Raw genomic sequence first — 14,366 nt, 5'->3', positions numbered from 1 at the left:
CTGTGTGCACTCACAACAGTACAGAACTTATCCTTCCTTTAAGGAACTCTCAATATGCTTACAATTTAAACACAGCAAGAAGAAGGAAGATGAGGCTAAAAGGAGAATATAACATATCTGTTCATAAATTGTTCAGTCTAAATAATTTCCTGCTTCAAAAAAAAAAATTTCTTCTTCCCCACCCCCAAATTTTTCTTCGAGTAAACACAAAGGAAAGGACTGACAATCAGATGTTGCAGGGTTTTCAGTGTAAATATAAAACTCCTTTTAAGACTTGAGATATGCTCACTGTCTTTTTTTTTTTTTTTCACAGTAGAAAATCCTCTCGGGATCCTTTATTTCACTTCCTACTCACAAGGTGGAATTTCAACTTGTAGTCATCATTTCTGCCAGTTCAGTCAATGGCTCGGAACATCACAGTCAGTCCCAATCCCACGGTGTCAACAATCCTGGAGGCAGATCCGAGGTGAGGGATTCATGTTCACTAATGAATTCCACTACATTTTGCTTTCTTGTGATCCCACGGCCTCATTCCAATTGAGGATCATTGAAGAAACGGACTGTATTTCTATTCACTATTTCAAAGATCATACCTACCTCATTTACTTGTCAAGAAAATTTTCTCAAGTATATTTAAAGTGTTTATCATTTTCCTATAGTTCTTCAAATGCTTGACATTCATCTTTTCCCTACCTCTTAAAACTCCTTTCTTGTTCACATTATCTTTCTTGATTGCTTCTCAGTTTATATAAAAACAAAAAGAAAATGTGAATTTATTGTGCACATTAGCAGGTCTGTACATAAAAATGCACAGAGGTTTTATATACCACTTACAGTAACAGCTCAGAGTAAAAAGGAAGAAAGAATCTGAAATGTTAGACTTGCTCGGAAATAAGGCTACCTGGGACAATGCCACTATCTAGCTTCATCAGAATTTTTACTTCTCCAACTTTTTAGCAGTGGCAAATAATAAAAAAACAAACAACAAAAAACCCTGATAGTTAAAATATGTAGCAGTCACTCCATATACTGCCCCTCCCACCCAACCTTAAGAATAATAGGGTTTTTTTTTCAAGTTTTATTCCCCTTTCATTTAAATTTAGTGGAAAAAAACTTAAAAAGTCATGTTGTAGCAATGTGTCCCCATGCAGAATTGCAATTTGCCAAGATTGTAATGTGCTTTGAGAGAAATCTTACTGAAAAAATAGTGATGAGCACTTTCCAGTAAATCTTTAGTGAAAAAATCATTTGTACCCCAATCTGAGGTATAAACTTGCATTTGGGGGGACACAACTACTGTAAATTAGACAATTGTAGCAACCACCCAAGACAATGAGTGAAAGCGTATGACAATCTGCCACATTATAGTGAGTGTCTCTTCAAAGTTCATCATGATTTTTAGTGAGATCTTCCCCATAATTGGTAGCTTGGCTTCCAACAAACATGTTCCAGTTGTCTAGTATCTCCTCTTTAGTTAGCTTCTCATCCTTGTTCATATCCGACTCATATACCAGGTGCCTGGCCTCGGCCTGGGCATGGTCATAATCTTGAGGGAGGATCCAGTGGCGAATCTCGTCTTTGTCCAGCTTCCCATCCTTGTTTAGATCCCGGAAGTCACTGAACTGCTCCCGTTCAGACAAAACCCAGTCTGGCTCAGGGCCATTATCCTCGTGAGAAAACATATCGGCAATGTACTCATCCTGGTCCACAAACCCATCCCCGTTCTTGTCGATGTCCTCCAGAGTTTCCAACACCACAATTTTCTTCATATGCTCAAACTCCTCAGGATGTAGAAAGGCAGTGAACTCCTCTGAGTAGCTGTCAGGTCCCCATCGAGGTCTGCAGCCTTGAACCTTCTCTCATCACGTGGCAGCATCTTTTTGAAGGTGTGATGATCGGAACTATCTTGGAACTCTGTGGGGTTTCCCAGGTAGTATCCATAGGTGGCTTGTTTGTATTCTTCCCAGGAAATTTTATCGTCTTTGTCTCTATCATAATCCTTCCAGACTTTAGCAACATTATCATAGATGTATCTTTTCTGCACCCGTTTGATCCAACTTTTCAGCTCCTCGGTGGTGACAAAGCCATCCCCATCACTGTCAATTCGATCAACAATCTTCCCCAGCCTCTCCTTGCTCTCGTCTGGGGTGAGCTGATCGAAGGACTTGGAGTCCTCTTTGCCCAGGAAGGCCTCGTGGTCGTACTGGAAACTCTGGTTGTCCTCGGGCGGCCGCTCGCCCAGCTCCGAGTCGGGCCTCACCACGCGCTCCTTGCGCACCGTGGGCTTGGCCCGCAGCGCCCGCGGCGCCAGCGCTAGCGCCAGCAGCAGCCCCAGGGCGAGCCCCAGGAGGCGGCAGCGGCCACGGCGCGCCGTGGTCCGGAGGAAAGGGCGGCCGCGAGGGAGGCAGGAGCGGGCGGCGCGAGCGGCGGATCGGCTGTAGGGGCTCGCAGCGCGGCGGCGGGACTGAGACCGCCGGGGGGAGGGACGGCGGGCGCCGCAGCCAGAGCCCGCCCCGGGCCCCGCCGAGGGGCGCGCCCCGACCTCGCGCGGGCGGCTTCGGGCGTCCGGGCTCAGGCGCCCATTGGCCGCTGAGCAGCCAGGGGAGGCCGGGGCCGCCGAGCCACGTCTCCAGCCGGGGTGGTGGGCACCCGGCTCGGGTTTCGCCTCGGCCCCTCCCCGCCTCTCGTCGCGAGGGGCCTCACTGTCTTAACTACAGCAACAGACTCATTACTCTACATCTCAGAAACAAGAGATGGCAAGTACTTCAGGAAAGAAGGACTGCCAAGGGGATGTGCAAGTAAATTAAAATCACTGCACATTTGCCATTAAGATTTTAGAGGGGGGAAATCGCAAAGAGGTAGAAAACAGATCTGGGTTGAATATCGAAAGTTTTGAATTCTTTTTTCTACAGAAGTGTTTGAGAACCAAAATTGAAGTTCCAATCTTAGCACCTCAGTAATTTTTCATTTATGATCCTCTTCCCTTAAGTGTATAATAAGGGGATTCATTCCTTCTTTCTGAAATATTCTGATTCTTTCATGAATCTGCCGCGTAAAATAGCATATCCTTTTAGTGTCATAGATCAGGCAGCTCCATTTATTTTACACTAGATCTTAATGTGGTCAGTTTTTCTGTAGGTGGCAGAAACATTTTTCTTTTGTGAGTGTCACATAAATTAGCCATAGGTGAGACAATGGTAAAAGAAGCCATCACTTTGAATTTTCAGGTTTGTAAAACATCTCTTCCCTTTGATTTTTCATTAGTGATTTTTGCATATGTGTCCTCCAAACAAACTTCTTGCTTATACCTTTCTCTGCAAATCATTAAGTAATAGAAGAAACTGCTTCTTCATCTGAGTGAATTAGGACCTTAATTTCCATTGACTCAATTAAGTGATTAGGAATTCCAATTTTGACAAAATTTTCTTAAGTTTAGAGAAGACTTCAGTTATATTTTAATGTAACCTATAAATAACAATGCTGAAATTGCTTTTGTAAGAGAGTTTTCATAATAATTATTATTAAAAGGGGATATAAAATTTATGCATTTATATATAGCATTTGCTGAAATTTTTAGATTAAATTTTATGTCAAAAACAAAATATCCTTATACAAAAATAAGATCTGTGAACCAGGTACAGTAATGCATGTATGCCTGTAGCCCCGAAAGCTCCTGAGGCTGAGGCAAGAGGATCACAAGCTCAAAGCTAGCCTCAGAAACTTAGTGATGTCCTAAGACACTTTGTAAGACCCTGTCTCAAAAGAAAAAAAATAAAAAGGGCTGGGGATGTGGCTTAGTGATTAAGCACCCCTGGATTCAATCCCTGGTACTGCCCACCCAACCACCCCCCAAATATATATATATATATATATATATATATATATATATATATATATATATATATAAACATTGTGCACATGCCTGTTTCATATCCTTACCATCATTCACAGGGTTGTTTCCTGGAAAAAAAATTGCCTACTTTTGTTTAAATGGATATTTCTCAATTGTTTTCTCCAATGTTCTCTACAATATTAGATGCCTGCTTTACATTTGGAATGCATATACACATATATCACACCTGTGTGCTCATATGACCCTATAACCTTCACTGTAAACTGAACACATTTTATTGAAACATCAGCTTCTCAATCAGTATTGCCATTTTTACCCTCAACAATGAACAAGGTGTCTTAAATTTTTTTATCATGATGAACAACATGACAACTTCATGTCAAAACAAATTGTCCCATTCCAGATCATTGCAATACCTTCCAGTGTAATCTTTTAAGTCTTCAGTTATCAGGCACATACTGCTAGTGATACCATTTTATAGCAAGTTCTAAACTGGAATTTCAGATTTAAGAAATAAGATAATCATTTTTTACTTTATATGAAATATATGTATAAATTGTTTTTGATTCTAGTCCTTCGCATTCTGGAGTTAATTTCGTCTATTAATCAAATTGAGTTAATCATCAAAACTAGTCTCAGGAACTTAGTAAGGCCCCAAGCAACTTTGCAAGTCCTGTTTCAAAAGAAAAAAAAATAAAAAGGATTGGAAATATGACTCAGTAGCCTTTTTTTTCAACCTCCAGTCTACAATTTTTCCCCCATTGAAAGTAGGGTTAGAACTAACATGTATAAAAATAATAACACATGACACTTATTTAGCATGAAATGTATACCCTTTCATACATTTATTTATCAGTTCTACACAAAGATAAAGTCAGAGAAATGGGGTGGAGGAATTTGAGATTTAGGGAATAACAAATTCAGGATTTAAACAGTTCTGCACATTTAAAATCCAAAAGTCCTTTGCATATGGCAATGCTTATTCTTTTTTCAACTGCATCCATAATAGAGATATTTGTCCTTTGAGAGACACTGTGTTTAAGAATCATTAATATGGGCTGGGGATGTGGCTCAAGAGGTAGCGCGCTCGCCTGGCATGCATGTGGCCCGGGTTCCATCCTCAGCACCACATACAAACAAAGATTTTGTGTCTGCCGAAAACTGAAAAATAAATATTAAAATTCTCTCTCTCTCTCTCTCTCTCTCTCTCTCTTAAAAAAAGAATCATTAATAGTTTTTTGATAGTAACATTTTTCCATCTTTACACTAAAGATTTCACCAAAGACAGTTTTGTATCTTGAGATGTTCTTCTGTAATGATAACCTGGTTAATTTCTGGGTTATAATGGAATGACATAAAGCAGTTTGTCCACACTGAGGCAGAATCAGTGACAAAAGTGCCCTGTTTGCTACAGCTATGTTTGAATGTGCTCCCTGAAGCTCATGGGTTCCAAGCTGAATTCTTAATGGAATAGTGTTGAGAGGTGGGATGCTTATGAGGTGATTACATCATAAGGGTTTTGCCCTCACATATAGATTAACACCACTGTCATAGGAGTAAATTAACTATAGTTGTTTTAAACGTGGTTTTGCCCCACCCCACCCTCGCTCTCTTGACTTGTAGTGCACGCTCTTTAGATTTTCTGCTTTCTTCGATGGGTAATGTGGCCCAAAGACACTTATGAGATGCCAGATCCTTCAATATGGATTTTTCCAGCATTTAGAAATTGAAGAAATCTCTCTTTATTTTGTATAAGTTAGAGTTTCTGATACCCCTTCATAACAATATGAAATACACAAGGACTACCACCCCCTCTTCTCCCACCTTTAAAGACCACCTTTCATTCCAAGGAGGGGTTTTATGTGTTTCTAGTATTTTGCTTTCTTTATTCCTTAGATTAATTCTTTAATATAATGGAAAATTTGCAAATCAAAATGCAACAAGTTAAATTACATTTAGAAAAACACTTTGTTCACTGAATACAAACAAATATTTTATGGCAGAATTGTTCAGCATCCACATGTACTATCAATGTGCCTTTTGACTCTCCAAAAGGAGGAAATAATCAATAGCTTTTTTCAAGCTTATTTATCCATGAACTTGGCTGAATACCTAACAATATTGTTTAATCAATACAATTGAGAAACAGTTTGAACTAGTTATCAGTTATTTATATATTAGAGTTAAGGAGAAGATGATATGAAAAGAAAAAGAATTACTTCATTATCAATGAACTGCTAACTATAATTTTTATTTTGGGAGACAGTTTCACTTCGGGTTCATTCTGGAACTGGCTATATTGTAAGTGCAGTTGATGGGCTGGGTGGTAAATGGAAGAGATACTCTGTTTTTGCATAATGTGTGTTGAATGTACAAGTGGCATTAATCATTTTCACCAAAAGATTATGAGGAAAGCTACATAAATAATTTTGTCAACATTAACCACAATGCAGGAGTAGAGTAATAGATGTTTCTAGCACGACAAACAGCAAACACTTAATCTGGTAATAGAATAATCTTATCTAAATGTGTTAATAGTTGACTGAAAAAAAAAGAAGGGAAACAAGAGAGAACAGATCCATCTGAGCAATTTCTTATTGAACCAGTTTGTTTTAATGTCAAAGTCACTTACAAAACCACTCTTCAGAAGTTAGGAAGTTGGTAAGCAGCTTGAGAAGGCCACTTAATTATCCCATTAGCACATATGTACTGAGTTTTTGTGTCAGTAAGGAGATGCAATAATGCTGGAGTGTATTTCCATGTGCATATGCTCTCTGTCCCCAATTAAATGATGAACTTAAGGTGATACTACTTGTCTATTACTTTTGAACTTTTTCATTGCTATATTGCTTTTTTACAATTTGGGTATTTGACATATTTGGTTGACTTGACTCTCAGGCAAATAAGATAGATCATTCTCTCTCAGCTGTACTTAAAGAACAGGACCTTTCTAAATTAAAGGAGTTCTAGTGTCTTCTTAGATGCCTATTTTAATGCTTGCATTTATTTTAATATTGGCATGGATACAAGAGATTACTTTTATTTTGTTCAGAAAAATTATTCATTTTCTTTTTCAATGACATCCCATTTTCTAAAGAAGAACTCCAATACAAAGTGATAAAGTATATTTTACAAAGAGACCCAAAGATGTTACCACAGACAGAATGAACTATTGATGATTTGTATACTGTTTATTTTCTTCTAAGAATCTTTTAATAGTCAGTGTAATTTTTTGTGTGTGTGAATTTCAGAATTATTTTTAAACAAGGACTCAGCTACTGTAAATATTTCTGTGACATAGTCCTTCACTCAAATAGTCTGTTGCAAGGTGTACCACTAGCTATATTAGGTCAATTAACACTCACTCACAGAAGACAAGCTCTAACTTTGTTCTTTACTTAGCAATAGGCACATACTAATTTTATTTAATGAATATTTAAACTTTGGCCTACATGTTTGTGTCCCCCTAAAAATCATATGTCAGAAACCTAATTCCGAGTGTTATGGAATTAGGAGGTAAGAATTTAGGGAGAAACGATGTGCCATGAGAGTATAACCCATATAAAAGCAATGCCAAACAACTCTCTCTCACTCTTTTCCATGTGAGTATAAAACAAAAATTCAACATTCTGCAACACAGAAGAGGGCCTCACCAGAACACAGTTTGCTTTCAGAATTTTAACCTTAAGAATTCAATAAACTAATCTCCATTGTTTTATAAGCTAATATATATGTTAGCTTCTCATAGTAATCCAAACCAACTAAAAGAGTACAAGACACTTTTCAGAGTCTGTAAATTCTAAGAATACCTAGTCAGGAAGTCCATGCTTTTCTTCTACTTCTATATTAACTGTATTAATGGACGTTGAAAGATTTGCATTTTTTAGCTGCATTATTCTGCCTCATTTTCTTAATGCTATCCTGTGGGTTTTCTCAACCTCCCCTTTTATCTATTCCTTCAGTCTAAATTAAATTCAAACAAGCATACATCATTCTCTATGAATATTATAAATCCTACAAACTTGTCTGTGAACATAGTAAATAACACTCGTGAAGGTAATATTTAAGTGCAATTTTGAGCAAAGTCATCCCACTTTGTAATGGAACTAGATAATTAAACAAAATAAACTGCTTAGGACACCATTAAGAAGTAGGCTGCAGGAAAACTAGGGAAAGCAAGATAACTGAGCTGGGCTTTTTTTTCTCCTCATTAGTTCAGGTGAAGTGCCTAGCTAGGTATGCTGTGCTGAGATCTTTCCTCCCGTCCCTCATAAAAGCTGTTTTCTTCTAGCTATCTGTCTTTGCCTGTGATGTTGCTTAGTAAGCAGCCTCCTCAAGTTCAACCAGAGAGGATTATTGAATGCATGTGGTGACCTATTTCTGCCTTACAGTCTTCTCCCACCTGCCATTTTGAGAATTCTGTCAAAAAAAAAAAAAAGTAGGTTTCAAGTTTGCTGTTAGTTTTCTATACTACCATTTTTTTTTTCCCATCAGGAACCCTAACTGCCTATTTAAAGTCCAGTTGGTGGATAGTGGAACTACAGCTATTTTCCTTCAGGTGGCTCCCCTATGGCAAGGGCAAGCTTGAATTCATTTGCCCTTTGTCCCAAGTGGGACTGAGGACCTGTGTACCAAGGTGACTGACTTTCACCTGAAGCATGAAGAGCAAAAAATGATTGTTTCCACTGGACCTGCCTTTTTAGATAGTGTATGTGGGCGGGGGGGAGGGGTAACTTTGGCTTCTGGCATTTTCTTTACCTTCTGTTAGGCCATGATTCTGTCAAACATGCATCTGTATTGCATTCCAATCAGACTGTCTTTGCTTCTTCCTTCTGCTCTTTCTTTGTAAACAAACATGGGATTGCATCCCATATTGGCCTTTGTTTACTCTGCATTTAAATAATTCATTTAAAATAAATAATAAAAATAAACATAAGTTTTGCCACTTATTCTTTAGAGACACAGCATTTTAACTCCCTTTTCATGAGAAAAACAGGACAAGTGTGTTCAGAAAAGGGATATCAGAAACTACTTTATGGTCACCAGAACCCAACAAAGGGAAAGGTGGAATCCAAAGTATTCTGCTCTATTAATACATTGCCTTGCATCCAATGATTTCCCTTTTTGATTTTAAAATACAGTAGCTGATTTTTGTCCTTTCATTTTTGGTGTTTACAGAGAGATTTCACAGTTTCATGAAAAAGAGGTAAAAATTCTAATAGACTTTAATACTGTGACTTGAATTATATATCAAAGTGAGGCACTTTGCAGCCCTTAACAGATCTGCTAACTAGGACAGTAAAAAAAGTCAACTACAGGATAAAATTTGAAGACAAGAAATTTAATTCCTTTACAACATCATTACTTTGGGTTATCCAGTGCTTTCTGTGCCCTGGCAACCCTCACAGCCACCTCTGCTCTCAAGCTGCTCTGCCATCCTGGTGGCTCAGGACAGAGAGAAGCAGCCATCTTCACTGTTCCTGATGGGCAGAGGTCACTGCTCTTCATTTTTGTTATATCTCAAAGCTTATCTCAGTTCTGACTTCTTTTCTTTTTTTGGAACCCTTCTTGTGAAGTTTTCCTTTACCTTACAGAGGGAGGTAAAATCCTTTTTAAAAATCCCTTTCCAGAGAGTTCTGCAGTGCATAGCTTCAATTTTCTCTCTTTTTTTTTTTACCCAACTTCCTTATTTAAGGGAACTTCTTTATTTATCATGAGAATGGGAAATAAAATGAAAGAATACCCTTAAAATCTTCTTCTTACACCCATGTTAATGCTTTTAAGCATTTCAATAAGGAAACAAATTGAGCTTCATGATTAAGCTTCCTCTTTCTACTGAGACAGCTTAAAGCAAAGGGCTCTGGGTTGGTAGAGAATTGGGATAGACAGTGGCAACCTGATAATGAACTATTTGCCCCACCATTGCTTTCATTGGTTTAGGCTGCTGGTTAATTGTATAATGAAAGTATCTAGGCAATTTAGTAAAGACAGTGGTAAAAGCACAGTGATGACTTTCCAAGGAAATTCCTCCTTTTAATGCTCAGGATTGATGTGAAGATTGAGGACAGTCACTCATCACAGTGTGAGCCAGGAATGGCTATTAACTATTATTAATAGAGACAAGGAAAATCTCAGTTTCAAATAAAGGATGATGATTGACACTGTTTATATTTCAGTAAAAGTGTATTTTTGTCTGTTAGAACAAAGTAAGCAAATAACACATGCTCTAATACTATCTCTCCCTAAAATCTCTTTGTCACAGGGGCTGACTCAGTTATTGGATTCTGATGATCTCATCAAGTAAATCTGTATATGGTACTTTTAGAGCTTGGGCATGAGAGTGTTTACAGATTACTGAGTCTAAATTATTACTTTGTAAGCAGGTGTAAGGGAGTTTTGATAGATATCTACTATCTTCTAAAATATGCACAAAACCTCAAAATAGCTACTTAAAGTTTTCATGTAATAGAATTACTGGAGCTTTCTTCATAAAATTCTAATAATATTTTAACATATCAACAGCTTTTCAAATTGGTCCTCATTGTGTCATACAACTCACCTGACCAACAATAATTTTGCAAACGTATCTTTTAGAAATACAATGAATATTGACTAAAGAGCAGGAAACTTGAGGAATCATAATACAATCATAATACAACTACAGAGTAATGGTCAATCACTTAATTGACTTTGATCTTTTACAGAGCTATGGATCTTTGTTTTATGTGAATTTCTAATGGCCTTTTCAGGGTTGTCAGTAGAATAGAAACAGGAGAAAATATGTTTTTTAAAAAAGTAAAGTAAAATAAAACTAAATTGAATTAAATTATATTAAATTGAAGTAGAGAATAACAGTTTAGATGCATACAGTAAAACATGCCAGCCTACATCTTGACATCAGAACAAAGTAGGGAAAATATACACAAAATCAGAACAGAGGAACTATAAGCAAAACGCAGTGCCAGACCATTTGTTGTAATGGTAAACAATCTTAAGTAACTGAATAAACTTGGTGGCATTGATGTATTATATAACAAGATAATAATGTACATTCTGACAATCATCAATGGCAGTTTAAATGGTATTTAATGTGTTCTCTTTACATACGGGAAGATATATAACAAATTTCCCCTCAAAATGACAAAAATGGCCAACATTTTTATTTTCAGATACATTTGTTCCCAGAGTTAGAAATAAATAAAATAAATTATTAAACAATTCATTTATATGTTTTCCATATTTTTCCAAGCAGTCATGGGTCCTCACAAATGCATTGACTTAAAAGTGTCAATAAGACAACTGTTACAATGAACTGAGAGCCTCAGCATCTTGTTTCCTGTCCTAATCTAAAATTGTATAAGCAAATAACTTCACCTTTGAAAATTACACATAATTTCCATGTGCTAGATTTTATAGCATTTGAAAATTAAAAGTTCAGTCTCTTCATTTCTTTGTTATTTTTTTAATAAAAATTTTAATACTGTGTCTTCTATTTTTTTTTCTTATTGCTGATTCACTGTGGAATACCCTACATTTTCCTATGCAAGAGGATTCTCTATCATCTCACAGAAACCACAGTAGATTCATGAAGAAGAGATTGGAAACATTAGTTCTGTATTCTCTGCCATTGAACAAGGAATGACTGTAACATAAAGGCAACTCAACTGTATAATTTGTTCAATAAAAATAATATTAGGCTTATATTTATGCATTTTAGCATTATAATTATGAGTTCCTTCTAAGGTTTATATTACAAAATGGTCTTTTATAAAATACATGTTAATATACTTCTCATTCATGCCTCTCTGGATATGGTAGTAGATTGTTTAAAATCTTGAGTAAAGCAAAAACCTGACAGTTTCCTCAAGCTTGTAAATTTATTTTATATTTAATTGAAGGCAAATGGTAAAAAAAAAAAAAGCTCTCAGTAATGTAATGATCATATAAAACTTACTTTGTGAATATTTGTGTTTATTATTCATAAATATATTTACAACATGAGTTATGTTAAAAAACACACACACATTTTACATACATATATTTATTTGATTGTTAGGATTGTGGGTAGAATTTTTGTTTCTTTTTTCTCTTTTAATGCTATTTCTTAAATTGACTGAAAATACTGCCTGACAAAAGTACTTTGGCTAATACTGTAATTTAGAAGACCATTGAAATGTGCCCTTAGCCAGGAAAGTCACAGGTTCTTAGTTCTTCTGTTACTCGTGCAATGGGGAGTTTATAATGGAAATGACAATACACCATTAACTATAGCACTCCTTGTGGGCATTTATATGAATATCATTACAGATTAAAGACCTCTGCAAGAATTCAGTCAAGTAGGATTAGCAAACAAACTATTAGAACTGAAGACTGAATTGTGATATAACAAATAAAGTAGATTTCTTGCTGTACTCTGGATTTCATTTGGCAGTGATTCTTTTTAGATTGTAAAGTCCCTCATATGTGAGTCTTGCATCTACAGAGTGAAGCCAAAACCATGGAAGAAAACCTAAATTTGTAGAGAATGATAAAGAACTGAAGAGGAGGCTTTGAGCCCAGTGTGTCTGCACTGTGACTCACAACCTTTAAGTGATTTTCAAAAGCTGAAGATTCACGGTCCTTAAGTGCTTTGAATATCGACTCTCATGGGAAATATAAGTGGACATTTTAGTCTTTTGAGCTTCATAGCATCTATAATGCTCATTACCCATCTCTCAGATGTTGAACTCTCCTGTAATAGTGATAAGAAGCTCAAAATTAGAACTTGATGAGATTTCTACCAGTAGAACACATGTGGCATAGGAGAATAGAGATATGTGCTATTGTCTGAATGTTTATATACCCTGAATTAATATGTTGAAACCTAATCACAAATGTGCTAATATCAGGAAAGGAGACCTTTGTGAGGTGACTAACTTATGAAGGCAGAACCTTATGAATGGGACTGCTGTTTGGACCTTATGTGTCCCCCAAACATTTATGTGGTAAAGACTTGATCCCCACAGTCTGTTGGGAAGTAGTGGAACCTAAAGAGGTGAGGCCTAGTGTGAAGTCTTCAGGTCACTGGAGGCATGCATTTAAAAGAGATAATGGAAGGGACGCCTATATTTTTCTTCTTTCTCATTCTTATCCATAAAGTAAGTAATTTTGTTGTATCACATGGTCCTGCTGTGATATTTTGTCTTACAACAGGTTCGAAGCAATGAGATCAACAAATCATGAAATGAATGCTCTAAAACTGTGTGCCACAATAAACAATTATTTTTACAAGGTTATTATTTTTAGCATTTTGTAACAGTAATAGAAAGCTGATTAACACATTGTCCTTATAAATGGGACCTAAGAAAGCTAGTTAGCCCCTTCAACCATGGGGAGACACAGTGAGAAGTGTCCACCTACAAGAAAATGGGTCCTCATGATATACTACATCTTTCATCATTGGTCTAAGACTTCTCAGTTCCCAGAGCTATGAGAGGAAAAAAAAAAACTTCTATCATTTATTCAATACTTCATTTATGGTATTTTGTTATAACTACCTGAACTACACAAATCAGCAACCCATTTGTCATGGATAGAATATGAATTGTTCCTCCAAAAGCTTACATATTAGTCAATGCAGGAATTTTCGAGGTTAGATGATTGGAATATAAGAATTGTAATTGCATCCGTAGATTAATCCATTAGATAGATTAATAATTCGAATGGACTACCAGGTGTTAGTAGGCAGATGGGGCATGGTTGGAGGAAGTAGTCACTGGGGGCATTCCTTGGTGGTAATACTTTGTCCCTGGTTTCTCATCTCTTTCTGCTTCTCAAATGCCATGAACTAAGTAGTTTTCCTCCACCACCCTCTGCCACTATGATGTTCTGCCTCCCCTCAGGCCCATCACAATGGAGTCAGCATCCATGGACTGGACCTCTGAAACAATGAACCTAAAATAAACTTTTCATTTTTTAAGTTATCCTTGTCAGTTATTTTAGTCAGAGTGACAAGAAGTTGACTAACACTCCAACTAATGCAGAATATAAATGTGAATATTGGCATGTGTATAAATATTTGTAATTGTGAATGCTTTAGTCAGTTTTTTTCATTGCTGAGACCAAAAGATCTGACAAGAACAACTTCAAAGGAGGAAAAGTTTATTTTCATGTTCATGGTTTCAGAGGTCTCAGTTCATTGACGTCTGGCTTCATTACTCTAGGTCTAGGATGAGGCAGAATATCAGATGGTAGTGTATGGCAGAGGAAACCAGCTCAGGACATAGCTCCAGGGAGGAGCAAGAAAAAACTCCTCTCACCATGGAGGAAATATAAACCCCAAAGTCATGCCCCCAATGAACCACCTTCTCCAGCCACTCCCTACCTGCCTCGTTACTATCTAGTTAATCTGCATGAGTGAACTAATGATTAAAGCTAAGGCTCTCATAACCCAATCATCTTATTTCCAAACGTTCTTACATTGTCTCACACCTGAGCTTTTGGGGAATAACAAATGTCTGAACCAGTAATGAAA

General features: G+C 36.9%; 1 pseudogene; it reads right to left on the bottom strand.

The window, feature by feature from the left end:
* Window positions 1-320: 320 nt before the first annotated feature.
* Window positions 321-9,361, bottom strand: LOC144365768 (reticulocalbin-1 pseudogene; annotated as a pseudogene).
* Window positions 9,362-14,366: the final 5,005 nt, after the last annotated feature.

Source organism: Ictidomys tridecemlineatus, chromosome 8, assembly GCF_052094955.1.
Source record: "Ictidomys tridecemlineatus isolate mIctTri1 chromosome 8, mIctTri1.hap1, whole genome shotgun sequence".
Taxonomy (NCBI): Eukaryota; Metazoa; Chordata; class Mammalia; order Rodentia; family Sciuridae; genus Ictidomys; species Ictidomys tridecemlineatus.
The sequence above is the reverse complement of the archived record's forward strand: the minus strand, read 5'-3'. Positions and strand labels throughout refer to the sequence as shown.